The following is an 18,360-nucleotide window of genomic DNA, read 5'->3' on the forward strand; positions in this document are numbered from 1 at the left end:
ACCGTCTTATGTAAATGCAGTAGATGGACGTGTTTGACCATTGCTTGCGTTTTTTGCAGCATCTCATGCATGGCGCTGCATTCTAACAAGCAGTGTTCAAATAAAAATAAGTTCAACTTTAAAAAAAACATGTTTGTAGACCTTGTGTATTTTTCCCATTCCACTGTTTTAACTTTCATCTTACAACAAATTATGGTACAGTTACTAGACAAGATCCTGCTTTTCGGGCTCACTTGACCTTGTGACCAAACACGTAGCAGAGTATTCTCTATAGCAGCAAAAGAGGTGAGGAGGTGAGAGCATAGCTTTGCAATTGATTCCCTGTATGTTGCTAGAGCAAAAATAAATATATAAATAAAATAAAAGATACTTAATATATAAATAAATTAATTAAAGATACTTTGTGTTGAGGGCCTAACACAGACAGACTTGGAGAGCATCACTCAGAGAAAACACTGTAGTGAATTGCACAACAAATCATGACCTTTGATCCTTGTACAAACTCAGAAACGCAACGCACTTGCATCGAGAACATGTCTAGTGGTGTCCATCACAAACGACAAAGAACAAATGAGCTTACATAAATGAGGAAATGACTTATAAGTTACACAAATCTTAAACGAACGCATCATAAAAAGGCCTAATGTAATACACCTACTCTTCCTCTTTGCAGCTCTAGTCTTATGACGGACTATCTCCGCAGCAGCTGCTGCGGTAACAGTAGGATGAGCCGCTGTGTGCTGCTGCAGCAGAAAGCACTGATTGAATCAGAATGCCTACACGGGGGCTTTGTCAAGCATCTGCACCCGCCAGCTCCCCGGGGGGACGCCTCCGACCGCATCCTCCACCTGCCCGGCACGACACGCGTCTGTGTGGGCCCTCGGTTTCTCTCCGGAGGGGGCCTGCGCCCCTCCGCTTGGAGAGAGAAGGGGGTGGAGAGAAGGCCAGACGCCCTCGTAGGTATGCTTCTCCCACCGTAACATTATGATAATGCTGTAATCGCGGCAGACAAGCAAATCACAAAGCAGGTAATTTCCTATCTGCCGCGCAAGGCTGATGTAAATGCCGGTGTCTCGCACCACGGGGGAAAGGCACGTATGTCGCTGTCTTGTTGAGATAATAGGCGGCAACTATCTATTTTTATACCCCGTGAAATCCCAAATCTCACCAAAACAGAGCCCCTCATGCACGTTCTCGGCACGTTTGGCCCCAATCAGTTCGTATTAAAATGTTCAGAAGCGGCATTTGTCTGGCCACAAGAGAGATGGCTTTCGTGTTGTATATGCAACGCGCATCAACATTTCCTCCCACAACAGTCTGGCGCACCTAAAGATGATCAAGGGAGTCTACGCACAGTCATCCCTTCCAAAACATACACCCCGAATCCACAACCTGCCTGGCACCCATCTCTGTCAGTTCGGATGCCGGGCTGAGCTCTTGTTATTTCAGTCTTTGTGTTGTGCGGCAGTGTGTTTACAGCACACAGGCCTTGTTTCCTCCCTCAGAGCACTGCGAACTGATGAACAAGTAACAGTGTGTCTCCATGTGGCCGGCGCTCTCTTCATCCCTGCGAGTTCCACGAGCTCCCCTGGCAGTAGAAGACGCTCCACAGAGGCTGCCGGCTTTCCGGAATGCTCTCTGAGGGTCTGGGGACAAACATGCAGCAGAGAGAGAGGGAAAAACAGCTCTTTATCCCAGACTTCAGTGGGAATATGTAGAGACGGAGGAGGGGGTGGAAGTACTACACTCTAGCAGGAAAGGGAATGCATTATGGAAGTGTCAACTCTCCTGAGGAGACACTCCAGCGCCGGAGGAGGAACTTATTAACCCTTAGCCTGCTAATTAAACAGCTCCAACACTGAGTCAAATGCCATTTCATTTCCTTTAACTGCGAAGAGGGAACTGTAAATACTAACAGTGTTTTTGCGTTAGCGAGGGGGGAGTAAATGTATCTTCGGCTCGGAAAAAAAATCACAGAAGGAGCTGTTGGTAAAAGCAGTTGCTGGCCATGCTTGTGCACCATTCAGAATTGAATGCCTTCTAAAATTCCAAATTCTAAAATTTGAATTGCGGTAGCAAACACTTTGAATTCAAAGTATGAGGTAGACAAGCAAAACTCTCAGGACAAACTTTGAAAGTTGGCTTGACAAAGTCTTGTTTGAAAGCTTTGAAAAGCGAATGATTCAACCCATTTCGACTTCATATCTGTTGTGGCTAATTCATTTAACATTCTAACTCTGGAACCGCAGAGAGGGAACTTTAAATACTAACAGTAAACTTTTTGTTGGGTGAGTAAATGTATCTTCAGCTCGCAAAATCGGCAGAAGTAGGTGCTGACCATGGTTGTGCACTATTCAGAATTCTTCTAAAATTCCAAATTCTAAAATTTGAGTTGCGGCACCAAACGAGCGCAGAATTCCAATTTGAATTTTGAATTCAAAGAAATTCATGTAACTATGTTTGACTGAACTTTGAATGTTGGCTTGAAAAAGTCTTGTTAGAAAGTTTTGAAAACTGTAAATACTAACATGTATCTTCGGCTTGAAAAATAATCACATGAGGAGCTGTAGGCAGAAGCAGTTGCTGGCCGTGGTTGTGTGCCTTCCAGAATTGAACACCTTCCAAAGTTCCAAACTCGAAAATGTGAATTGTAGCAGCAAACAAGTGCAGAATTCAAATTCAAATTTTGAATTTAAAGTTTGAAGCAGACAAGCAAAACTGTCAGGACAAACTTTGAATGCTGGCTTGACAAAGTCTTGAAAAAGTTTTGAAAAAGTATGATTTAACCCAATTCAACTTCCTATCTGTTGTGGCTAATTCAATTCATTTTCTAACTTAGGAACTGTGAAGAAGGAACTGTAAATACTAACAGTGTTTATGCTTTCGCGTTGGGGGAGTAAATGTATCTTCGGCTCGCAAAATAATCACAGAAGGAGCTGTCGGCAGTTGCTGGCCATGCTTGTGCACTATTCGAAATTGAATGCCTTCTGAAAGTCCAAATTCTAAAAGTTTATTTGTGGCAGCAAACAAGTGCAGAATTCAAATTTTGAATTTAAAGTTTAAAGTAGACAAACCCTGAATGTTGGCTTGACAAAGTCTTGTTTGAAAGTTCTGAAAAAGTATTATTCAACCCAACTTAATTTCGTATCTGTTGTGGCTAATTCACAATCTAACTCAGGAATTGAAAAGAAGCCAATTCTTAAATCTTGAGTTTTGAACAACCCTGCCGCAGGCATATTATCCACCGAGCGTGACGTCTTCCAAGAGGGTGTTTACTAATCGCATTGATGCGCAAAATCTTAAAAGGCACCTTAAATCTTTAAAACAAGAGCACATGGAGAGCCGTGACTCGCTAATGGCGTGTAATGCCTTTTGTTGTCGAAATGAGAGCAATTCATATCGCCGCTAAAAACAATGCATCAATTAAGCAATTAGCCGCGAACAAACTGGGCAGCTATCCAAGCCACCCAATAAGGCACTGTGCCAAGGGGCTTGTACCATTCATTACGAACATCACAGAGCAGAGGGTTGCCTTTCATTCACAGAGTGGAGGCATTTGTCTGCCAACGAGGAGATGTTTTGTTCCACCAGATGTGCTTTTAACAGGGGCCACATGGTCGGTCAAGGCTTGGAACTATGGGGGGGACACTGTGGCCTCTTCACTGAATCAGATTAATTAAGTCATCAAAGCAGCCCAGTGGCAGTCGGGCTTAATTGTGGTAATTGAGGTTAATAAGGAGCTATTATGCATTGATCACAAGCTTTGTCTCATTGAAGCTGCAAATTGTGCTTGGTTAAACACCCAGAGAGTGGAACGGCATGCCCCGTTTCTGTGTCGCTTTTTCATTTCTTCCCACCCAGGAACCCAGGCGATCTTAAGGAACGGGGACAAATTCACGTCATGGCCGTTCGTTCGCTGAGTTATTTCAATAATGCGCCCGCGGCTTAGCTGAAGGTCAATTTTATATTTGAACAAATCGCTCAATGGAAGGCTGCCGGCACTTAGTTCTGCTGTAGTTCGAGGTCTTATTAACGACAATCTAGATGGTGGCTTTTATCCGGCTGATATTTGGATCGGACCGAATCTTAACCTTTCCGCTACGGGCTGCGTTATTAATTACCACCCACCGAGAGCGTCCCTAAACCCCTTTTCCTCTCGCTCTGCATTAGTTTATTAGGAAGTCATCGCTCTGGCTGAATTTAGACACGTCCTTTGCTAACACTTGACCGTCTTCCTTAAACAAATGTCTCCGACCTTACGACAGGAAAACGGAGTGACGTGGCCCGCCTCTGATTAACGACATGCTTTCACATCTGGCTAATTTCACCCACGCGCCTCTAAAACCCTGCACATCGTCCACTCTGGACGGGAACCCAAAGACAAAGAGGTTGGCTATGGGTTTAATGAACGAAAAGTCCAGAAACTTCATTCGGCAACTCTAATACGGGCTAATTCGAGCCCTATTACAGACTTTAAGTTCTTGCATTAGCCCCGCTTTCTCCCACACAGTGGCTGCAAAAAGCTCTTCGGGAGTTAATGCCGCAAAATGATCTGCATTAAATAAAACGATGCGGCTCGTGGTCTGTCCTTTCTCACTTTTAGTGGTTTCACGCTGACTGAAGGCAAAGGCCGGAGCGCTTCATAAATTAGACGCTTATGGCTGATAAAAGGCCTGCGATGCGAACGCTTAAAGCCTTGCACGACTAATCCGATGGAAGGGCCGCCAGGCAACTGTGTACTTTCCAGCTCTGATTAATGCAGCATGATCTGTTTTGGGCAGAGCTCCACATCCTCACGGACAAAAGAGCGCAGCCCTGTATCTCTCAGCGAGTGTGTTCTGAAAAGCACATCCTGAGGGAGAAAACGAGTGCGGTGTGAGAAAGTGAAGTGCTGGAGCTTCCTGGTCTGCTGTGCTTGTACAAGGCTGGATTTTCCCTGTCAGGTACTAGGATGAGGGGGATGGAGAGGTTGTAATTAATCAAAGTCAGATGTGGCTGAGTGCCTGGCCATGCAGTAGATCCCTGTCCTGGAAACTCTCTCTTTTTTTTTTGTCTTTTCCGCTCTGTCACAATCTCTCTGTCTATCTGAGGTAGCTTTCGTACTACAGGTTTCTGTCTGTCTGACGTTGGAGTTTGGTTCTGTTTGCAAACTGTGAGAATGGTGTTGTGGAATATCAGGAATAAGAAAACATGAAGCATGACCAGTGTAATCTGATTCATGAATAAATGATTCGGTTCTTACAGTAAATTGCTCAAAAAAAGACTTGACAAGTCCTTCACTGAACTCCAAACCCATCAACAAATAAATAAATGATTAAGTAAATAACTAAATAAATGATACTGATATTAAAAACTAATGATACAATGATATGTGAGCTTTCATTGCACTTTTAATTTTAACTTTTAAATTAAACTTTTATATTTTTGGTCAAGATTTTAGTAGTTTAATGATTTTAAAATGGACTTTTACATGTTATTTTTTCTGTAATATTTCTACATTTTTTTTATATGTGATCCTGGACCACAACACTAGTCAATGTTTTCTAAAACTAAGATAAATAAGCTTTCCATCGATGTACGGTTTTGTTAGGATAGGACAACATTTGGCTGAGATACATCTATTTGAAAATGTGGGATATGAGGGTGCAAAAAACAAAAAAAAAAAACAAAAAAAAATCAAAATATTGAGAAAATTGCCTTTAAAGTGTCTGAATAAAGTTCTGAGCAATGTATATTACAAAAAAAAAACTTAGTTTTGATATATTTACGTTAGCATAAAAGAAAAATCGATTTTGACCCATACAATGTATTTTTGGCTATTGCTACAATTATACCCATGCTACTCAAGACTCAAGGTTTTGTGGTCCAGGGTCACATATACTTTATGCCCATACAAACACGCTTTAAATTAGCATTGTGTATCACTATCTTTCCGTGCCTGAAACAAAAAAAAAGCTAAAAGAAAACAAAGCAGCCAGTGTTTTCTCCTCTCAAATCAACACAAACCCAAATAAAACAGTGTGCAAACATTATATCTAGGCCTTGTGCTTTGCGCGGAGAACTTTGCGCTTTGGGAAAAGAACTCAAATTGAAACTCGGTCTTCATCATCAATGAAAACTTCAATAAATTAAAGATTACATCCAGCGTTACACGCACACAAACACACACATCCGCCTACAGAACGCAGCGCATCACAATCTGATGTGCTCATTAAATAGGAAAATAAGCAAATATCCAGACACATCCTGGCAGACCGAACATCACTAACAAAGAAAAGTGGCCCAAATCAATTCATTATTTTTGAGCCCGACAAGGAAATGGTTTGCCAATTAGAGCGAGGTCGATAAAGCAAACCTGGAATGACATTCAGGAAGAAAAACGGAAGCTTATCACCTTGTTTAATCACACCAGTTATTCACAGCTCTACTGGGAAAGAGCGTTTAAAATAGCACTGTACATCCTCGCTTAATCCAGTATAAAGGAAGAGAAGGGAGCCTGGGAAGGAAAGAGAGAGAGACAGGATACATTTATTGGCCCTGAATGCTCTAATCGGACGATTTTGTTTTTTTCTGAGTAAACAGCCCTAGTCAGAAACAGCTTTAAGTAGTCATTACTGCTTCCACGACCAAACAGCAGCGTGGCAGCTCTAATTTTGCCCACCTGACCGCCTCTCTTGTAATTGCACTTGCGTCCATCAGACTCAACAACATGATTACACGTATGATCTGGAGTATGTTGCATGTGTTGTTGTACGAGGTGGAGTGCGGCTCAGGAGCTGTTTATCAGCCGGGGCAAGCCGTAATTACATGCTTTCCAGCGAGAACACGTCGCAGAAACAAGTACAGAGAGAGAGAGAGAGATCATACAGCACCAAAAATGAAAATGTATGTGATTTGACTCTTGATTATCTTACGCTGCAACTATCTAATCAAGCCTCTCTGCTGTCAGATCTAATAACAGAGTGCCGTACATTTCCTTACTGCTTGACCAAGAGCTCCAATTATTCTGATTCTGAGCGATCTACTTAAAAAATGCAAGCCTATAAATAAATGCAGCATATTGTGAAGATATTCGCTGATTATTAAAGCGAGCGTATCATGGAAAACAGGATTTCGCTGCTCTTTTGAAATAAGAGTTTGATGTGCTTTGGTAGACATATGATAACATTCACAACATAAAACTCTTCCAGTGCACCTAAACCATTTCTGAGCACCAAGCGGATAAAACATGCAAAGTATGTTCAGAATATGGTAATAGTACTGACATCCTAACCATGAACACACTGACCTGTCCTGATGAACTGCTGTGTGATGTGTGCTACCAAAAAATATTCATTTACCAACTAAATGACTAAAAATGGTGACAAGTAGGCCTATAACTTGTATTTGGTTCGGTACAGTGATTTGATTCAGTATGGCTCTTGACTTTATGTATTGCAGACTTAATATAAATCTTACAAGTAATGACTTGACTCTTGTTTACAACTGCCGATGCGTGTATACTTGTGTGTGACTTGCAAGCTCACATTACTGACATTTACATCTTGAATGCTAAAAAGTACACTTAAAGGCTATAGTAGCAAAAAATGGGGTAAAACTTTACAACAAAGTCATATTAACAACTAACATATTAACTAATATTGAGCAATACATCAGTTGCAATATTTATTCATCTTTGTTAGTGTTAGCTAATAAAAATACAACTGTTCATTGTTAGTTCATGTTAACTCAGGTCCATTAAATAATGTTAACAGATATAACATTTGATTTTAATAATGTATTAGTAAATGTTGAAATGAACTAAGATGAATAAATTATTTAGAAGTATTTCTATTGTTAGTTCATGTTAACTAATGTTAACAAATGGAACCTTATTGTAAAGAGTTACCAAAAAATGCTTTTTTTTTTGGCTATTTTTAGTGGAAATAATCATAAAAAAAATACAGTGCACTCCAAAACTTTGGAAATGCCTAAGGGAACAATTTTGGATGATGCAGCATAAATCCTTACAATTTTGTGATAACTTTGCATCAGTAAAAGATTTATTTAAAAAAAAATAATTCATAATATAATATAATATAATATAATATAATATAATATGTGACCCTGGACCACAAAACCAGTAGCATGGGTAAATTTGTAGCAAAAGCCAAAAGATACACTGTATGGGTCAAAATGATCGATTTTTCTCTTATGACAAAAATCATTAGGATATTAAGTAAAGACCATGCTCCATTAATATTTTGTAAATTTTCTACCAAAAATATCTCTAATTTTTTTATTAATTTTTACTAATAAAAACTAATTAAATTTTTAATTAAAAAAAAAATATTATTTTTTTAGTAATTAGTTTTTAATTAGCAATTTTGTAACTAGTTTTTACTATTTATTAGGTTTTACAAATTTTTACTTTAAAGGCGATTTTCTCAATATTTAGATTTTTGTGCACCCTCAGATTCCCATGCATCTATCCTAACAAACTCACTAAAATCTCAATTTAAAAAAATTGACCCTTATGACTGGTTTTGTGGTCGAGGGTAACATATAATATAATATAATATAATATAATATAATATAATATAATATAATATAAATCTATAATGGTTTCTTGAATAGTCTACGACGTGAAACCATGCAAGAAACCACAATTTACATAAATAAAGCAACAAAAGTGTGGAAAAATAAATCAATTGATCCTACAAGAGGGAAAAAAGTGAAAAAATCATTCTACAAAAAAAATCTACAAAACTTTTCAGTGCACCATAAGCCTTTTATTATTACCAGCAGTTTCTGGAAAAATACCTTAGTCCTTCTATATTGAGTTTATATCTTAAATATTGTTCTAGGAAGACACAAAGTAAGATATCTCATCTTCTCTCACTCGCTCTCTACAGTGCAGTACCACTGCAGGATGGGGGTCTAATAGACTCTACAGGGACCCAGCATTTAGCACTTCTGAAAGCACTGGCGGGATTCCTCTGCTCCTTCACTGGTTTTGTTTAATACACTATAATACAGTTTTATCCATGGAGGAGAGCCGTTCCATCTCCACCAGCCTCCGGCCTCTTTGATCAGTGGCTATGTCGAACACGGTACCTTCTTTTTGTGAGCAATCTCCAATGATTTGCCAATAGAGACGCCTTCCCAAGGAGTTGTGGGTATTCTCCGTGCTGTGCTTCAAAAAAAAAATCGACTCCCTCAGCCACAATGATGAACTAAATGCATTACAATATAAGAGCATTACTGTATATATAAGGCTACATTCAGAAGGGAAAATCAACAGTGCTTTTCACATTTTCCCCTGAGAGGACGGCAATGCAATCTTAATGTTTTGAAAGCAAAGAGCAGAAACGCTAAATTTTATGCTTGCAATGAAACAATACACATGGCCCGACTGACCCCGGTCTAATAGAGCGCCTATGTAAAACAGCAAGTGACCTTTAAATATTATATGCTAATAAATAGCCGTGCCGAGGCCAGGAACCCCAAACATGAGATCTCAAGGTGCCGTGTGGACTTTTAATCAGCCAGGTTTCTTTTTTAAAGACCCCGATGCCAAGTAATTGATCCCAAAAGGAAGGGCTTTCACCCGCAGACCAGGGGACGGCCCTCTGCGCATTACAGTTCAGCTACGCTGGCCTTTTTTCACAGGGAAGAGGGAGAAAATGAATGAAAACATCCTGAAGCTACCGCTGGTTACAACAAAATAGAGTTTAGTGACTAATGTGTTGGAACGAAGCCTGGAATGACGTTTTTCTGAGGAGATTTGAGGTCAAGAGAGCAGGATTGAAAAAACCAAACTTAAGTGCAACATGATATGGGCTAAATTAAGAGTTTTCGTTTACTGCATTCATCTCAAAACTCACACAACTTCCAAAATGCTCTACTTATAAACATAAGCAAACAGAAGAGTGCCTTCTCATCTAGCTTGAGAGGCAAAAATCGTTTTCCATTTCTGCAAGTCGATGCCATATCCGCACGCACAAAGAGAGATTATTCCTAAAACAATTAGTCTTCGCCTTCCCTTGTGAAGTGGAGCAATTGATCTGGTGATAAACAAGAGACTTATGGGCTATTGACTCCGGCCGGGTTTAGTGACTGCCTAGAATTACAGCTGAATGCAATCCATAGAACATCTCCACGAGACCACAAGACAAACAAAGAGTCAAGGGTTTTTCAAGGAGGCCGGAGGCCTGTAATGACCCTGCAGCATTGTACAGGTTTAAAGAGATCGTCTGAATAAGCCTGGTTACATCAGTCAGGATTTATTACAGATGTGATCTATACTCCACAAACTATAAATCATAAGACATTTTGTATGGATAATGCTAACAAGGTTGATACAGAAGCTTGGTGAATGTGTCAAAGTTCCATTTTCTTGATTATAAATACAAAAGAAAAGTAATAATATGAAATATTATTGTAATGTAAAATAACAGTGTTCTATTTTAATATACCTATTATATTTCTGTGATGCAAAGCTGAATTTTCATCAGCCATTACTCCAGTCTTCAGTGTCACACAATGTTTCTAATATGGAAATCAATAGTTTTTTTTTTCTGGATTCTTTGATGAAAAAAAGTTAAATAGAACAGCATCAAAACTTTTTAACAGTATTCCAACAAGTCTTTACTATCACTTTTATCAATTTAACACATCCTTGTTGTAATAAAAGTATTAATTTCTTTCAAGGAATAAAAAAGATGATAATAAATCAGCATATAAGAACGATTTCTGAAAGATCACGTGACACTGAAGACTGGAGTAATGATGCTGAAAATTCAGCTTTGCAACACAGGGATAAATTCTATTTTAAAGTATATTAAAATAGAAAACCACAATTTTAAATTGCAATAATATTTCACAATATTACAGTTTTTTAATCAAATAAATGCAGCCTTGATGAGCAGAAAAGGCTTCTTTAAAAATCATTTAAAATCTTACTGATCCCAAACCTTCGACCTTCGAATTTATTTGCCTAATTTTTGATTACTTTTTGATTACCTAATTTTTGATTACTTTATTATGTATAGTATAAATAAATAAAACTTTTTTTTTTAATTTTTTTTTTTTAAATACATTACAGAATTTTTAGCGATTTTTTTTTTTTTTTTTTTTTTTTTTTAAATAATACTGTTTTTGGCCGTAAATTATACTATATATTTAATGAAATATTTCATAACAATACATAATGTATATATGTATTTGTATATGTGTATATATATATGTATATGTGTGTGTGTGTATATATATATATATATATATATATATATATATACACACATATATATATATATATATATATATATATATATATATATATGTGTGTGTATATGTGTGTATATATACACATATATATATTTTATTTGTAAATGATAAAATAATTTTAAAAAGTTATATTTTGGTTTTTAGTCACCAAAATGTGACAAACAATGTGAATTTCAGAAATTCAAAAATGTGAAGTATACCAAGAAGTATTGTTCATAAGCATAGGTATGTTTTTGTGTGTATACAAACAATGTAGAGAGATAAGGAGAGACACACAGGTAAAAAAAAAAAAAAAAAAAAAAAAAAAACAATATCAGAATCATAACACTTATAAAGTCACTTCATCAGCCTAAAGAGATGAAACTTCAGAGTAAATGATTTCAAATGATAGCGTTCGCACGGCAGAAACACGACAGCAAAACTCAATGGAATTAATCAGTCCAGTGCCTTCAGTAATTGTAAATCCTTCCGTGCAGAATTTCGATATAAATAATATATGCTATGTACACACATCATGATGTAATCAACACTAACAGCGGAATACAAACAACTGTCGGCCACAGAAAGAAGCGATCCAATAGCAAGATCTATAATTGATTTATATGAAAATAAGTTTGGCCGACCATCTCCTGGGTAATCTGTTATGTATGACGGTCGCTGCCAGTTTCATTTGAGACACCTTCTTATATACTCGAGCTCTTTTCCTCATCTTGGCTGCGTGCTTGAAGTAAGTATGTCGAAACTGCAAATAAAGCTATTAAATAAACGGTAAACACCAGAGCCGCCTGTTGGGGAATAATAAGAAGGCCTTTAATTGACAGATTTGAAATCTAAAGCCAATTCTCCGCCGCACTGTGATTCCCGTATGCACGTTGCCTCTAAACTGTCCCATAAAATCCTATCACTGCACTTAATTGTTCGATATCAAGCCGAAGCGTCCGAGGTAATTCAAATGTCTTTTGTGCGATGAATATGTGCAATCGTCCTCTTTTCCTATTCTAATTTAATGCCATCTGGGCCACATGATTGGCCCGGTGTTGCCATTGCTGCCAACCGAGGTCAGCGTAACCATCAAGCGCTGTAATTGAGTAGTTAGTAGCAATTTTCTCCCTTTAATTTCCATCTGCAAAACCCAGGCCCGGCATGGCAAATAGCACATTACACCCGCACAATGCGGCCGACCAGTAATAACATCATTTCCACAGTTTGAAAACTTCCATGAACAAATGACGAATTGTCGGAGTGGATGTCATCTCGTTGTCGATTTCCATTTCCGACAAGCTAATCCCAGCCGATCGGGAAAAAGAGTGTTGACTTTTCCATTTTGCATCTTTAACCGGACCCTGAGCATCAAAAGCAGATTTATGAAAGCCTGATCTATAACCGATGCGCATTTCCCGCCAAAAAGGACAAGGTGTGACTGCAAACTAATGGCCCGACGCAGTCTATCGTTGTGACTTGATAAGTTTCGCCGACAGATTTATGAAGATCGTAAAGCAAAATCAGGGACGAGGACGTAGCGGGCCGACGTTTAATGTCTGCTTATCACACGAAGGGTTTTATTCGCCGCCACACGTTTATACACACACACACACACACACACACACACACGAGGATCGCATTCACGTTTGGCCAAGTGGAAAATGAATGCTTTATTCCCGTCCTAATGATGTCCTTCTGAATATGAAAGGGATGTTTTTAAGAAAATGTTATTTAAAATAATACATTAAGTACTGTCAACTCGAGACACAATTCCCTCGTAACATAAATTTGATTTTTATACCGCTCGCGGAGAATAGAATCCCTTTTTATACAATTTTGTAATTACTCTGATGCACTACATCAAAAGGAAAAGTAATAATAGTTGTAATTTAATCTATTCTCACAAGTCATTTTCATAAACTCTCCCTCTGTCTGCCTAATGCACGTTTCATTCATTATTTATAATGCGCTGATGATGTGGTAATGACAATGCCATTGTTTTTTACACTTAGCGGTGATTCAGAGCTTTCATTACGGGCACGGCGGGCCGCGGATTATCAAGGGCAAACAAAAGATAATTAACGACAGGAAGTAGGGCAGCCGAGCCCGGCTGGGCACCGCCAGGAACCCCCCGACTCAGGGTTCACCGAGCACAGGTCTATTTAGAAGACTTGGCTTCTGTGAGGACTCAAACAGCATAATTAGTGAAGGCTCCCTGTTAGGAGGGGAATGCAATTTATTTTTACCTCCTCCTCTTCTTTGCACCTCCTCCTTCCATTCTTTCGTTCCCTCTGCCGCTCTCCGAACAGATATCAACGCTGAGCCTGAGGTGTGAGAATCTGAGCGTGAATATAGAGCGATCAAGAGGAAGTTAAACAATGGACAGCCAACTAAATGACAAAGTGTGGCAGGAAATATCCACCAAATCTGAAGTCTTAAGTGTTCCTCTTACACTCTGCATCCAACGAGCCAAAATATATTTGGGTCAAAGACGTTAAGATGTCCACGTCAAAAGACATTTACAAAGGTGATTTTGTGTCTATAGAAAGCACATTAAATGTAAGTGCCTATTTTTAAGGTTTTAAATAAGTTTTTGGAAAATAAAATGTCAAAATTTGGTTGAAATAATGTTACATTGTCAATCAGCGTAACACAATATTAATGTAAAAAAAATCAAACAACATGCTTATTCTGACTTGTACATATTAAAATATATAAAAGAATAAGGGAGCATATTACATTTTATTGTCTTTTTTGGGTGTCTTCTGTAAATTAGGGAAAAATTAATAATATTATTTTTTTTACAATTAAAAAAAAAAAAACTGGTATACTGCCAAGGCAACGTTTTCAGTTGATGTACTAAAATAACTACAAATAAAATAAAAATTAATAACATTATATATTAAAAAACAAATACATTTTACAAAAACATAAGTGAAACAAACACTAAAATAAAGTGAAAGCAGAAAATCTAAAAATAAACACAAATTCAAAATATTAAGTGTATAATTTTACCTCAATAATACTAAAATAACACTGGTTGACTTTAACAGTGACCGAAAAACAACTTTGTTTTCATTTAAGCATGAAATGACATTCTTCACATACTGTAACTGTACATCTCTTACTATCATCCACTCCAGCTTTCCTTTCTCCTCCTCAGATAAATAAACGTTGTGGATGGCGGTAGAGCTGTCAGAACCCCAGGCATCCCTGTATGTTGTTTGACAGTGAGCAGGGAATGACAGCTGTTCAGCAGTACAGAACTCAATCTGTCCTCAACTCCTCAAGAAGTGTGCAGTGCCTTTCACACCTCACACACAACAGGAGACCACTGCACTGACTCCACATCACACCTGGACCACAAACAGACAGTGTGTTATAGTGACTGCAGAGGTAGTTGTACTGCCATATGCACTGAGCAGCAGAAGCTCTCTGTGTGTGCCTCTAGTTTTATAATATGGTTCAAGAATGAAGTGAAGTAAACCTGATTTTTTTGTGGATGCTCATAAATGGAGAAGCGCTTGGAGAAGTTTTTCAGAGGTTTAATCTTTAGCAATAATTATTCACTATACGTAAAATCTATGGTTCAACCCCAGTAAATACCCAGTTAAGTGTGTCTGTTATTGATTGATTGATCAAAACCGTCTCCAAAAGTGGTTAAATTATTATTTGATTACAATAATTACTGATAATAATTAATTAGTTTTGTGTGTGTACATAATACATAAATGTGACCCTAGACCAAAAAAACAGTCATAAGGGTTAATTTTCTGAAATTGAGATTTATACATCATATTGTTAGGGTAGGACAATATTTGGCTGAGATACAATTATTTGAAAATCTGGAATCAGAGGTTGCAAAAAAAAAAAAAAATAAAAATAAATATTGAGAAAATCGTCTTTAAAGCTGTTCAAATGAAGTTCTTAGCAATGCATATTGCTAATCAAAAATCAAGTTTTAATATATTTACGGTAGGAAATTTACAAAATATCTTCATGGAACATGATCTTTACTTAATATCCTAATGATTTTTTGGCATAAAAGAAGTTGGCATACAAACATACTCATGCTACTTTAGACTGATTTTGTGGTCCAGGGTCACAAATATATATATATATATATATATATATATATATATATATAATATGCATATGCAATTATGTACTATTTTCAGTTTTTTTTTATTTTAATATATTCATATATTCAGAAAATATTTAAAAGATTCAATATATTTTTATTTTAACATATTTAATAAATTATACTTTAATATATATTTTATTTTGATAAATAATATATTCAATTTTTTATTTTAATATATTAATATATAAACATGGAAGATTATGCGGTAAATGGCACTGCGCATATAAAATTTAATACAATATCATAAAAATATTAGGGCTGTCAAATGATTAATCGCATAGAAAATTAAAGTTTGAGTTTGCCTAATATATGTGTGTGTACTGTGTAGTTATGTATATATAAATACAAACACATTCATGTGTATATTTAGGAAATATTTACAAGTATATGTATTTATTATAATTTTTATTTAATTTACATTATATATAAATCAAAATATTTTGTAAATAAATAACACATTTCTCTTAAATATATACATTAATTTGTGTGTATTTATATATGCATAATAATTACACAAACTTTTATTTAATTCACAATTAATCACGATTAATCGTTTAACAGCCCTAAAATATATATATATATATATATATATATATATTTATATAAATTTATATAAATTTATATAAATATAAATATATATATATATATATATATATATATATATATATATAAAATAACAAAGGAGTGATAACAGTAACATATTTAAATTGACACTATATAAAACTTTTAGCTAGGTAAACTCACTGACTCATTTACCTTTTTTTTAAAAAAAAAAAAAAAAAAAAAAGAGCCATTCTTAGTACTTTCACATAAAACATCTAAATTAAAGTCTATGACACGTCCCCATTTAGACAGCAAAGTAAACTTTGTGTGTGTGTGAGAGCGTGAACACACATGGGATTGTCATGTGCATCCACCCTCTGACATGTTTTTCTGAAAATATACACGTGCAAGAACAATCTGACGATTCAAAGAAAGAAGTAAATACAGCTAGAAGAAAGACTTCCTGTGAGAGCGAGCGTGTGTGGGGCCCGGGCAAAGCACCCGAGGACCTGTAGCAGACTTGACTGGCATGACACCAAAGAGGAGCGCCTTCAGTATGACTACTAAGAGCTTTGGCAGGATTTTTATTAAAGAGTTGGGACAGCATTCATTTTTAAAACCTCCTCAATAAAATATCATACAGTCGTTACATATTCCTCTGGATTATAATGATATGAATATTTAAATTTAAATGCATTCTGAGCACGAGGTCTCTTCTTCAGTAAGGCATCAGATCTCATTTTCTACTTAAGCTGCCCCGTCATGTTTATGCATCTCCACATGCATGATACATATCTCTCCTTTTTTTTTTTAAGCTTCTTAATGCATCCCGGGTAATTTTGCCTGACTTTAATGGGCGATGACTTCATATTGGTGCTCTTTTTTCTCTTTCTGCCGTCAAAAAAACTATATAATATGATCAAATGTTCCTTTCAAGCATAACAGAGTGTTATCTGAAACTTCACACTTTGTTGCACTTGAAGAAAAAAACGAATCCCTAAACTTAATCAGTATTACAGTTGGTTTCTGATATGGAGAGGTATGATTATTATGTATACAAGCCAAGTACTGAGACGCGCGTCAAATAGAGGCACTGATTAGCAAAGCTCTGTTGTGCGAAGATAAGGTGCGTTACAAATCACAAAAAGTAGCCAACGTGCACTCATTACATTCTTGGTGGAAGCTAGAACTTCTGTGAAATGGTGACAGACCCTAGTGATTTTATCTCTGGAACCAAAGTCCTCTGATCTTTCAACTTCCTTGACAAGATGTTGTCGTTTTATTTTTTGATGGGTTCAAAGACGCTGAGAGATCGAGGATCGTCTGACATACAGTAGATGACTCAGTTTAACTCAGCCAATGTTTAATTGAAGGATGTAGGGGAAAAAAAATCATTCTTCTCTGCTTTATGAAAGTGCCGCGCTACAGTTCCAGCGGAGGTGAGGCCTGTTAATAATTTCTTTGTTTTCAGAGAAAGATAAACGTAAGAACGTGTAAGAATTTCACACAGAAGGACATGCGAGAATAGAGAAACTAACCACAACAGTTGAGTACGGGTCCCTTCTTCAGTGTTTCAGAAACAGTTTCCATTGTTTGGACAAACAAATAGTCCCGCCCCCATCTGTGGTTGAGCCAATGGTGTGAGCCAATGCAATCTTGGGCTGCTGAAACGAAAAGAACAGAAAAAGCCACAGTGTTTATGCTTGGCAGAAAACACAAGATATAAGAATATTAAAAGTGTTAAAGGGATAGTTCACCCAAAAATGAAAATTCAGTCATTAATTACATGGAAGAAAAAAAACTGTTAAATAAAGTTGCTATTTTTGTTTTCTTAGCGCACAAAAAGTATTCTCATAGGTTCATAACATTATGGTTAAACCACTGATGTCACATGGACTATTTTAATGATGTTCTTACTACCTTTCTGGGCCTTGAACGTAGTAGTTGTGTTGTCATCTATGCAGGGTCAGAAAGCTCTTAGATTTCATCACAATTATCAATTCACTCCTTTTTTAATCCCCAAAAAACCTAAACAATCTCGATCATCAAGCCGTTTTGATTTTCTGAGCAGTATGATGTCATACTGCTCACGCCCCGCCCACGACTGCTGACAGACTGTCCCGTATTAGCATATGTTGCACGCTGTCCGGCATTTTTCCCATGCTCGAGCAGCTGTAGTGACTAAAATGTCTCGTAAGCAAAGCAGGTGTTTTGTAGTTGGATGTAAAAGTGAACATAACAGACATGAGTCCTGACATCAGAGCCACTGAGGACACAGTGGATTAGTTTTGTTTTTGATGGTAATGTGCCTCCAAATACATGGAATGGAAGGGAGGGGCGGGGTGAGCTCATTATCATTTAAAGAGACATGCACCAAAACAGGTCGCTGTGAACAGAGCTGTTTTTGACAAGGTAAAAAGGGT

At 37.1% G+C, this 18,360-nt stretch overlaps 1 long non-coding RNA gene across 1 annotated transcript in view; it reads right to left on the reverse strand.

The window, feature by feature from the left end:
• The window catches only part of LOC127163696 (uncharacterized), a 29,918-nt gene extending 12,340 nt beyond the window's left edge, over window positions 1-17,578 (reverse strand). Inside the window, exons 1-3 of the long non-coding RNA XR_007827528.1 lie at window positions 17,476-17,578; window positions 14,379-14,606; window positions 13,497-13,574 (exon numbers count right to left, since the gene is read on the reverse strand). This is a non-coding gene — a long non-coding RNA (uncharacterized LOC127163696). The remainder of the gene's footprint in view (window positions 1-13,496; window positions 13,575-14,378; window positions 14,607-17,475) is intronic.
• Between the last annotated feature and the right edge of the window lie 782 nt (window positions 17,579-18,360).

Source organism: Labeo rohita, chromosome 4 (genome assembly GCF_022985175.1).
Source record: "Labeo rohita strain BAU-BD-2019 chromosome 4, IGBB_LRoh.1.0, whole genome shotgun sequence".
In the NCBI taxonomy this organism is placed as follows: domain Eukaryota; kingdom Metazoa; phylum Chordata; class Actinopteri; order Cypriniformes; family Cyprinidae; genus Labeo; species Labeo rohita.